This window comes from Rhamphochromis longiceps, linkage group LG9 (assembly GCF_057381845.1).
Source record: "Rhamphochromis longiceps isolate RC_006_pf linkage group LG9, R_longiceps_female_GT1.1, whole genome shotgun sequence".
NCBI classification, from domain to species: Eukaryota; Metazoa; Chordata; class Actinopteri; order Cichliformes; family Cichlidae; genus Rhamphochromis; species Rhamphochromis longiceps.
The window spans coordinates 1522517-1532087 of record NC_140565.1 but is presented as its reverse complement, the minus strand read 5'-3'; the positions used below and the strand labels follow the sequence as shown (position 1 = coordinate 1532087).

Below are 9571 nucleotides of genomic sequence, written 5' to 3'. Positions count from 1 at the left end.
AAACACTGTAATCCCTGTTCAAGGCTCGGAAAGTGATCTGTACCATCAAATGTGCCGTAATGAGCAAACTGAGACATGTCGACTTGATACTCGTGTCTGCGGCTGGTAACAACTGAGGGAAGTTCATCGCAGGCTAGAAACACACTGTTCACAAACCTCAGTCTGGCATCTGAATAGACGGCATGGCCTTTGTCCAACACACGGTTTAGATCTGCTCTGGTAATAAATTCATCCTCGTGTAAGAATGACAGGAAAACCAAACTGTTAGCCATGCATTGCTGATTCCGGTACTTTCCATACCTAGGAGCGGCCTGGCTTCGGGAAGCACAGACGCTACTCACTCGTGGACTTTCACTGTTTGTAACCTGTACATGAGACTGTCCTGGAGCTTGTCCATCATGCTGTGTTTGTACAGTTAGCTGGGGTTTAGTCTGGATTACCTGCATAACTTCAGGCTCTGGGACAGACACTGAGGGAACACTTCTTTTTACCACATCTGCATAAGACACTGTGGCTGTCTCTCCATCATGCTGTGTTTGTACAGTTAGCTGGGGTTTAGTCTGGATTACCTGCATAACTTCAGGCTCTGGGACAGACACTGAGGGAACACTTCTCTTTACCACATCTGCATAAGACACTGTGGCTGTCTGAACACTGCTCTGCACTTCTGTGCTGGGAAAAGCTGAAACACACACCTTTACCTGCTCACTGCTCTGAGAAACATTCACCTGTTCTTTCTGCTTTTGCCATCTAAGCTTCAGGGACTGCGACCTTTGACTTTTTCTTGGCATTTTGCTGAAGTACAATCTGGAGCTTATATGTGGTTATACACAAATATAAACAAAACTGAACCTTGAAACACAGAAAAACTTATAACTCCTTAAGTTACTGTTAAATCTGAGAAATGTACTATTATACTATAAAATGTTTTTATGAATATATGAATAGATGTTAAAAAGCTGATTTGTACTCCAAACTCAAAATAAAGGAAATTCAAAGTTCTCTGGAAACAATTTGGTCCGTTTTATTGTAGCTCTTTTAGAAACGGGGTTTCTTCAGCTGGATGTTCTGCAGCAGTCAGGAAACAGGAAGTCTGGGTCCTCAGGCACTTCTCGATGACAATACTGACTGAATACTTACACTGAGTGACAAAATGGGTTTGTCCTTAAATAATAATACTATAAACTTGCAGTCAAATGTTATAGCCAATGAAACAGACTAACAGACTGGATCTGATTTATTATTTATCTGAATGTATGTATTACAAAATAACCAGATTATCTTATTACAAATAAACTTATAAAAAGGTGATATTTTATACAATTGATCAAAGTAAGCCAAACTAGCAGTCCAAACTAAAGTCTAATGCAAAATTAAAATGACAAATGTAGGGCTGTGTAAGTAGTTTCTACTATAAGTTCTACTGTACTGTAATTCTACTACTGTATATTCAACTTGTAATTTAAAGCAAAATGACTGAATGTGAGAGAGCTTAATGACAGGAAAGAAAGAGCAGTGAGAGCAGAGATCTCTCAGAATTCTGTAACAGATAGATCAAGTTCTGGTAACTTGGATTTCTGAAAATTGGATTCTGAAAGGATTCTCAAAACTTGGATTCTCAAATTAGATAGAGCAGTAGAGATAGAGGGATACAAGATGGAATGGCTTTCAAATTAGAGCAGTAGGGATAGAGGGATACAAGATAGAATGGCTTTCAAATTAGAGCAGTAGGGATAGAGGGATACAAGATAGAATGGCTTTCAAATTAGATAGAGCAGTAGGGATAGAGGGATACAAGATAGAATGGCTTTCAAATTAGATAGAGTTGGGAGAGTGATAGGATAGACAGAATTGCTTATAATGATAGAGAGAGAGAGGATCTTCTGCAGCAGGTCACCTGTAAGACACAAAAGGCATGGAATTAGTCATATTTCCAACATGCTTGGATTTACCATATTCTTCAGACTATATGGCACACCTAAAATCCTGTCATTATCTCAAAAACATACAATGTGCCTAGCGTATCGATTCTGGTTATGCTTACTGACCTCAAACGGGATTTCTGTGGTACACAGCGCTCAAAATTCTGTCAAATATTTTAGTAAGACTTCGTAAGCTACAAAGCTGCGCTGCTTGATGTATTGTCAGAGCATTATGGCTACCATAGTCAGGACCCTCGCAGAGTAATTCGTACGGTGCTTCAACATAACATTATGGTGTGTGTACAAGGACCTGGCACGTGCTAAGAGACATGCTTAAGAAGCAGATTTCAAACTGATCAACCCATGAAGAGTTTGATGGATTTGTGGATGAGGAATGAACTGAAAAAGTGAGTGTATTGTTCTGTATTTTATGTGTTACAACTGAACAGTGTTGAGAGTTGTTTGTGAATGACTTGAATAAAGTTTGACTTATCTGACTGTTTGTTTGGCTTAATCTGCCTTAAAAACAGGCTTGTTTATTGACATTATGCCTTATAATCTCAAAAATACAATACATGTAGGGCAGGGGTGGCCAACCCGCGGCTCTCGAGCCGCATGCGGCTCTTTGCCTGGTTTCATGCGGCTCTTACGTTCATATCAAAGTTTATGTTTGTGTTTTGATTTTTTTTTATGTTGTTGTTTTAAAATGTGCGCGTTCGCTTCGCTTGAGTTCAATACGGTATTTTCATCAAATGCGCATGTGTGTGAGATGAAAATACCGCAAAGTTTCCCAGTAGGAGCAAGTTCGCCCTTAAAATGGCAGGAAAAAAATGCACAGCAAAAAGAAAATATGAAGATGAACACAGGACGTTTTTAACAGAGTGGGAGAGTTTATATTTTTTTGTTGAACGCAATGGTAAGCCATTCTGCCTTATATGTCAGACGTCATTAGCGCATTTCAAAGCTTCAAATCTTCAGCGCCACTTCAGCTCACTCCATGCTAACATCGACCAGGAATTTCCAAAAGGGACTGAACTTCGCAAGCACGAGTTGGCCACTTTGAAAAGTCAGGCAGAAAAGCAGATACAGTTTTTCCAAAAATTTACGAAGCGGTCAGAGACCATAACGCTCGCATCCTATCAGCTGGCTTGGAACATTGCACGGGCTAAAAAGCCATACAATGAAGGGGAGTTCGTTAAAAAATGCCTCAGTGATGTTGTTGAAATCTTGTCTCCTGAAAACGACAAATTAAAACGCATGGTATCAGACGTCCAACTGTCCCGCCACACTGTTGAACACAGAATATCGGACATTAACACGGCTATTGAATCACAGTTGCACTCTGACCTTCAAGCATGTGAGTATTTTAGTGTCGCATTGGATGAGAGTTGTGATATACAAGACAAGCCTCAGTTGGCAATATTTGCACGGTCTGTTTCAAACGATTGTGTGATCAAAGAAGAACTCCTGGATATTGTGCCATTAAAAGACAGAACCCGTGGCATAGATGTGAAAGAAACCATGATGGCTGCATTTGAAAAAGCAAATCTGCCCATAACGAAATTAACTGCAATAGCCACGGATGGAGCACCAGCCATGATGGGATCTGTGAACGGGCTTGTGGGGCTGTGCAAAGCTGACCAAACTATTCCTGACTTTTGGAATTTCCACTGGACAGACTGAACCTGACCCTGCAGGGTAAGTTAAAAATGCTCCCTGACCTGGTGCAAAGTGTGTTTGCGTTTGTCAACAAACTGAAGCTGTTCAAGACACATATTCAAAAGGGAGATTTAACGCATTTTCCCACTCTGCTAAAAGCCAGCGGGCAAGTCGCCAGTGCTGCCCTGAGTAAGCAAAGAGCCAGATATGCAACGCTGATTGAAAACTTGCACGAAAGCAAAAGTAAATGCTATTGTAGATTATTATATTCTTGTTTGTGGACTTGGTTGAACTGAGAGTTTGTGTGTGTGAGACAGTGCACACAATGTTCATTGTTGAAAATGACTGGCCTGTGGTTTTAGTACTGTAGGAGTCCATTTCTGTCATTATCATGTTGGTGTGTGACATTTACAATAAATCTGGCTGAGCAGAGATGTGTGTGTGTGTGTGTGTGTGTGTGTGTGTGTGTGTGTGTGTGTGTGTGTGTGAGTGAGTGAGTGAGTGAGTGAGAGTGAGAGAGAGAGAGAATGGGTGATGTTCATGTGTGCCCATGCGTATGATGTGGCTCTTTGCGGTAACACAGTAAAAAAAAAGTGGCTCTTGGTCTCTGACTGGTTGGCCACCCCTGATGTAGGGCTTTAAATACTAAAGACTTCTACAGTAAATTATTGGACTGAACAGAATGACAATGTTTAACAAATGATGGTGGAACTGTTATAAGGACATTTTTACATTCTATTAAAACAATAAACTAAGTCTATAAACTCAAACCAAGACGTGCTGCTACAGTAACTTACTGTAAATATTATATGGTCCAACAAAACCAACACACTGAGGTTACAGCACAGTTTCAGGCCACTCTGTATGAATTTTGGCAAAATGAGAAATTTGGAGACAGCTAGTTTCTACACAGCAGTTTCTACATATTTCAGTCACATTTGGGGCATGTTTGATACACAGCAATAAGCACTACACTAAATCTATAATAAACTTATCATAGCTGATATTAAGGCCTAATTAGCAAAATTTAGTATGATGATAATTTCTTTGTAGATCATTTCATGATAAAAAGAACAGAAGTGAGTGCTGTATCTGAGCTGTTGCATGTAAGATCTTTGCTGGAGATTCCCACATTTCTTAAACAAACAAACATGACTTTCAGACAGTTCATCTTTTGTAAATTAGGCCAGGATTATTTTCAAAAAACAGCCTTGATAAAAATATCAGGCCACTATAAAATGTCTTATGTTTATGTTTTCATCCCACCTATATTTTGCAAGTCATTATGACAAATTACAAAAAGCAGTTTTTAGGCAGTGATTTAAGGGAAGAAGCTTTTGAAATCCACAATGCCCTACCACCAGTGGTCTCAAACTCTGGTCCTTAAGGCCTGGTGTCCAGAAACTTTTCTATGTGTCCCTGTTGCAACACACCTGAATAACATTAGTAGGTCATTAGCAAAACTCTACAGAACGTGACTGCATGCTGAGGTGGTAATTCAGCCATTTGATTCATGTTATAGCAGCTCATGAGTGAATGAACATGATGCAATGAAAGTACTTTTAGAAGTACATTTTTCCAAACACTTAAATTACTTAAATTTGAACAGTCTTAGGGGATGCCACTTCAGCACACAGTCAAATTCTATACTCTCACTAATGACCTACAAATGTTATTCAGGTGTTTTGTAACAGGGACACGTGGAAAAGCTTCAGGACACCGGCCCTTGAAGAGTGGAGTTTGAGACCCCTGCCCTATGTGAATATTTAATCGTCCCTAAACTGCCAGTCGTGAGCTGCTCTAATGTGAAACAAACACATATAGTTCTGTAAAGGTTTACAAAGAGATTTCTAAGGATCTGGAGACCCCAGAAAACAAAAACGCTCCCAGATATTGTAGCTGAACAGGCAAAAACAAGTTGCCTAATAATATCTCGATGATAACCAAGAGCTGTGCTGACTAACTGCACTAAACTGAATCATCTATAGTGAGAGAAAAACACCAGCATTAAAGTCAAACATGGTGCTGTTACTGTGATGTCCCAGAGTTCCTTTACTACTTCAGGACCTACATCAACTCATCAGGTCCTGGGCTTAAGTTTAATCACACTTAGGATCTGAAGCACACAAGCAAGTCCAATTGAATGAATGAAACAAAACACTTGGTGTAAACTAATCAGTCTGGACTTTAATGAAATTAAGATACTTGGTATGACTTGAAAACCCTATCCATCCATCCATCCATCCATCCATTCGCTTCCGCTTATCCTTTTCAGGGGGCACTGGAGCCTATCCCAGCTGTCATAGGGCGAGAAGCAGGGTACACCCTGGACAGGTCGCCAGTCTGTCGCAGGGCCAACACACAGGGACAGACAACCATTCACACTCACACCTAGTGACAATTTGGATTATTCAATTAACCTATCCCCACAAGCTGCATGTCTTTGGACGGTGGGAGGAAGCCGGAGTACCCGGAGGGAACCCACGCAAACACCGGGAGAACATGCAAACTCCACACAGAAAGACCCCGGCCTGATGTTGGAATTAAACTCAGGACCTTCTTGCTGTGCGGCAACAGTGCTAACCACCGTGGTACTTGGTATGACTTGAAAACCCTATATTGGGCCTTAATTAAGACTTTTTTCTTTTCTTTTTTTGCCTGTCCTGTTTGGATCTAATTAAGACAATTCTGAAATTATAGTGGACCAAAATCAACCAGTGATGTAAACCAGTCATTACCAGTTACTGTAAATGCTTGATGGTAATTGTTGCTATCAGGGCATCCACAGCTGGGTATTAGAGACCAATATGTTTTTACATTAGACCAGGTTGTTCTGGTTCAAAAATGAAATCATCACTTTAAAACTGCTTTTTGTATTTATCCAGGTCATCCTTGTTAGATGATTTGAAACATGTGAAAAAAAGCATAAACAAAATAAATCTGCAAAGAAGAAAGACCTTTCTCAGCACTGTACCGCAGACAAAACCTTTACTTACCAGACTTGCGACGATCAGATCAGTATCCTAGAGAAAGGAAACAACACATCAGATCACTGTTTAATGACTTACACTGTTGAACCTCTTCACACACAATCCAATTTACTGTGACATGAAATAACTAGTAAAATCCTCAATTTCTTCAAGCCTTTATGAACTCACTGTAGTCTGAAGAGGACAAACTTCAGTTACAGAGTCTCACATGGCGATAACATGTGTAATAAAGGCATGCATACTACAGAAGTGCAAAGAAGAGGCACCAATATTTGTTGGTACAGATTATGGCTTTTTAGCTCCATCATTTTCTATCACAAGTCAGTGCTTAATAAAGTGTGGAAAAACCACAACTGTTAGAATCAACGGAAAACCTCATTAGGTTTTAGTTCTGATCTGAATATGTAAATCCTAAAATACATGTAAATTCTGACATGTTATAGTAACAACAGTGGCACGCCATTTTTGCAATTAATTTCTTAAAAATTATAATAAAAAGTCCTTCCATTGTACCTGTTGGCAGGAATCTTTTTGTATTTTGCAATATTTCCCTTTTATATATAATTTTCAAACACATTGTATCAAGCAAATTATTAAGAAACTGATTTAAACTTAGTGTACATAAATTACACACAGGCTTTAACATACACAACATTGCCTACTCACAACTCTGGTTCTCTTAGTCTTTTATTATTGCTTAAATGTTTAACGTACCACTTCTGTTCACTCAGGCAAAAATACTTCTATAGTGGTCTGACTTTAATGTAATACATAAGCAGAATATGAGTGAAGATATAAATCAACAACTGTGGTGCTCTTAAGTGTTTAAGCTACCACTTACACTAACTCACCTAAAATGCGTTCATAGTTATGTCTGCTAGGTAAATCCATAAACAAACGGAGAACATGAACAACTGTATAAAAACAGTTGTTTGTGTTCAAACATAAAAATCAGACACAAATGGCCTGTTAAACTTCAGGGACAGTCAGAGGTCATGTGTGGGGCCTTTGCTGCTACAAGGTATAAATTCTGACCATTTGTTTTTGCCCATCAGTAAATGGTAATGTCACAAAAACCAAACTACGTTAGGTAAGTTGCTAAACATGTTACACAGTGACAATGTCATATTACTGCAGTTACAATTGCTGCTTACTTACCAGCAAAGGCAAAACCGAAGTTCTGTTTCACTCTGTAACAAAAGAACAAAAATACAGAATCAGACAACTGAAATCAGCATCAGAGTCAATACTGCATCACAATCTGTAGTGGGGAAAAAAAATCTGTTAAATTCTTTGTTTACAACAGCTTTACTATAAACACCCCATCTTCTCTTTCTGCACCTTATTAAAGATTTCTGTCTTTATTAAGGTGATGTGTCGTTTTATCCATCTGCAATTCCACAGAAATTCCTCATGAACGTAAAGCTCTAATACTTTGGTGCTATTACATAACACAGCAGATACCACAAGCAATGATTTGCTCGCACTGCACACTTGATCAAATGATAACATCACAGTTTCAAAGCGTGCAACAATCACAAATAATACTTGATACTATAAATGCTTGATGGTAGTTTTTCTCTGCTTCATACGTGAAATCATCACTTTAAAATGCTTTTTTGTATTTATTCATATCATCCCTGTTAGATGATTTGAAACATGTGACAAAAAAGCATGAACAAAATAAATCTGCAAGGAAGAAAGACTTTTCCCAGCACTGTACCTCAGACAAAATGAACTCACTTTAGTCTAAAGAGGGCAAAATTTAATTGCAGAGTCTCAAATGGCCTTAACATGTGTAATAAAAACAATAATTACTACAGAAATGCTTTGATAAGCCTTTAAAATTAGACATAAATGGCCTATTAAACTTCAGGGACATTTTTAGGGACACTCAGAGATCTAGTGGGGGGGGGCTTTACTGCTTATAAATCCTAAATGTGTTTTTGCCCATGAGCAAATGGCAAGATATCACAGAAAGCCAAACTATTGTATATAAATTGCTAAAAATGTTACACAATCCCAATTTCATATTGCTTCAGTTACAATCACTGTTTACTTACCAGCAAAGGCAAAACCAAGCTTTATTTCACTCTGTGTAACAAAAGACAAAGAACAAAAATACAGGATCAGAAAACTCAAATCAGCATCAATACTGCATCACTCTCTGTTGTCAAAAAGATTCACTAAACTTCTTTGTTTACTACAGCTGGAATACAAACAACAACTCTCCTCTGTTTTCTTTGGTCTACATCTCATTTAAGATTGCAAAACACTCATACATGAAAAACTGCACGACATATTTTTAAGGCTTTAATATTTGAGGTGGTCTGCATTCAAATTCTACTTCCTAAAATATTACCAACTGCACATAGTATCATAGTAAATATGCTGTAGTTTTAAAATAAATATCTATGTACCATACTAATAATAATATACTGCCATATTTTATTTATGTGAAGGTGGGCTGTTGTTTATTTCATTAATTTCCCACAAAGTGAGAATTTAAACTGTGCTGCAGATTTAGGTTGGCACAAACAAGCCTTTGTTAAACAGTTCTTAAAAATTAAAGTCTACATATTAGGAGTTCTTATTATTCTTGGGCTATGTCCACACGTACTTTTGAAAATGGAGATTTTTCTATGCGTTTGCACCTTTCGTCCACACTTAAACGGCGTTTTCGGTCACTGAAAAACTAAAAACGCTTGCCAGAATATTTTCGAAAACTCCGTTTTTGCATTTATGTGTGGACAGGGAAACGGAGAAAACGCAGCGCCTTTTTTGACGTCACACTGTGCGCAACGTTATTGTTTCGGTGAAATGCATTTCTACAATACGGTTACTGTTAATTGTTCTCTCTGCAGTGTTTAAATGCTTACATATGCGCACACAGTTACTGTCCCCCCACAGATATGACTCGGTTCTGCTTCTATGCCCCATCTTTGTTTACCATTTCCCACCGAGGCTTCTAGACTTCTGATTGGCCAACATTTCTACACG

At 38.5% G+C, this 9571-nt stretch overlaps 1 long non-coding RNA gene across 1 annotated transcript; it reads right to left on the bottom strand.

The window, feature by feature from the left end:
- Window positions 1–1041: 1041 nt before the first annotated feature.
- On the bottom strand, window positions 1042–9304 carry LOC146661501 (uncharacterized). Its single transcript, XR_014913220.1, has 4 exons — window positions 8635–9304; window positions 7730–7761; window positions 6578–6604; window positions 1042–1897 (listed from the first exon to the last, which is right to left on the bottom strand). It is a non-coding gene; the product is annotated as an uncharacterized LOC146661501 (long non-coding RNA).
- Window positions 9305–9571: the final 267 nt, after the last annotated feature.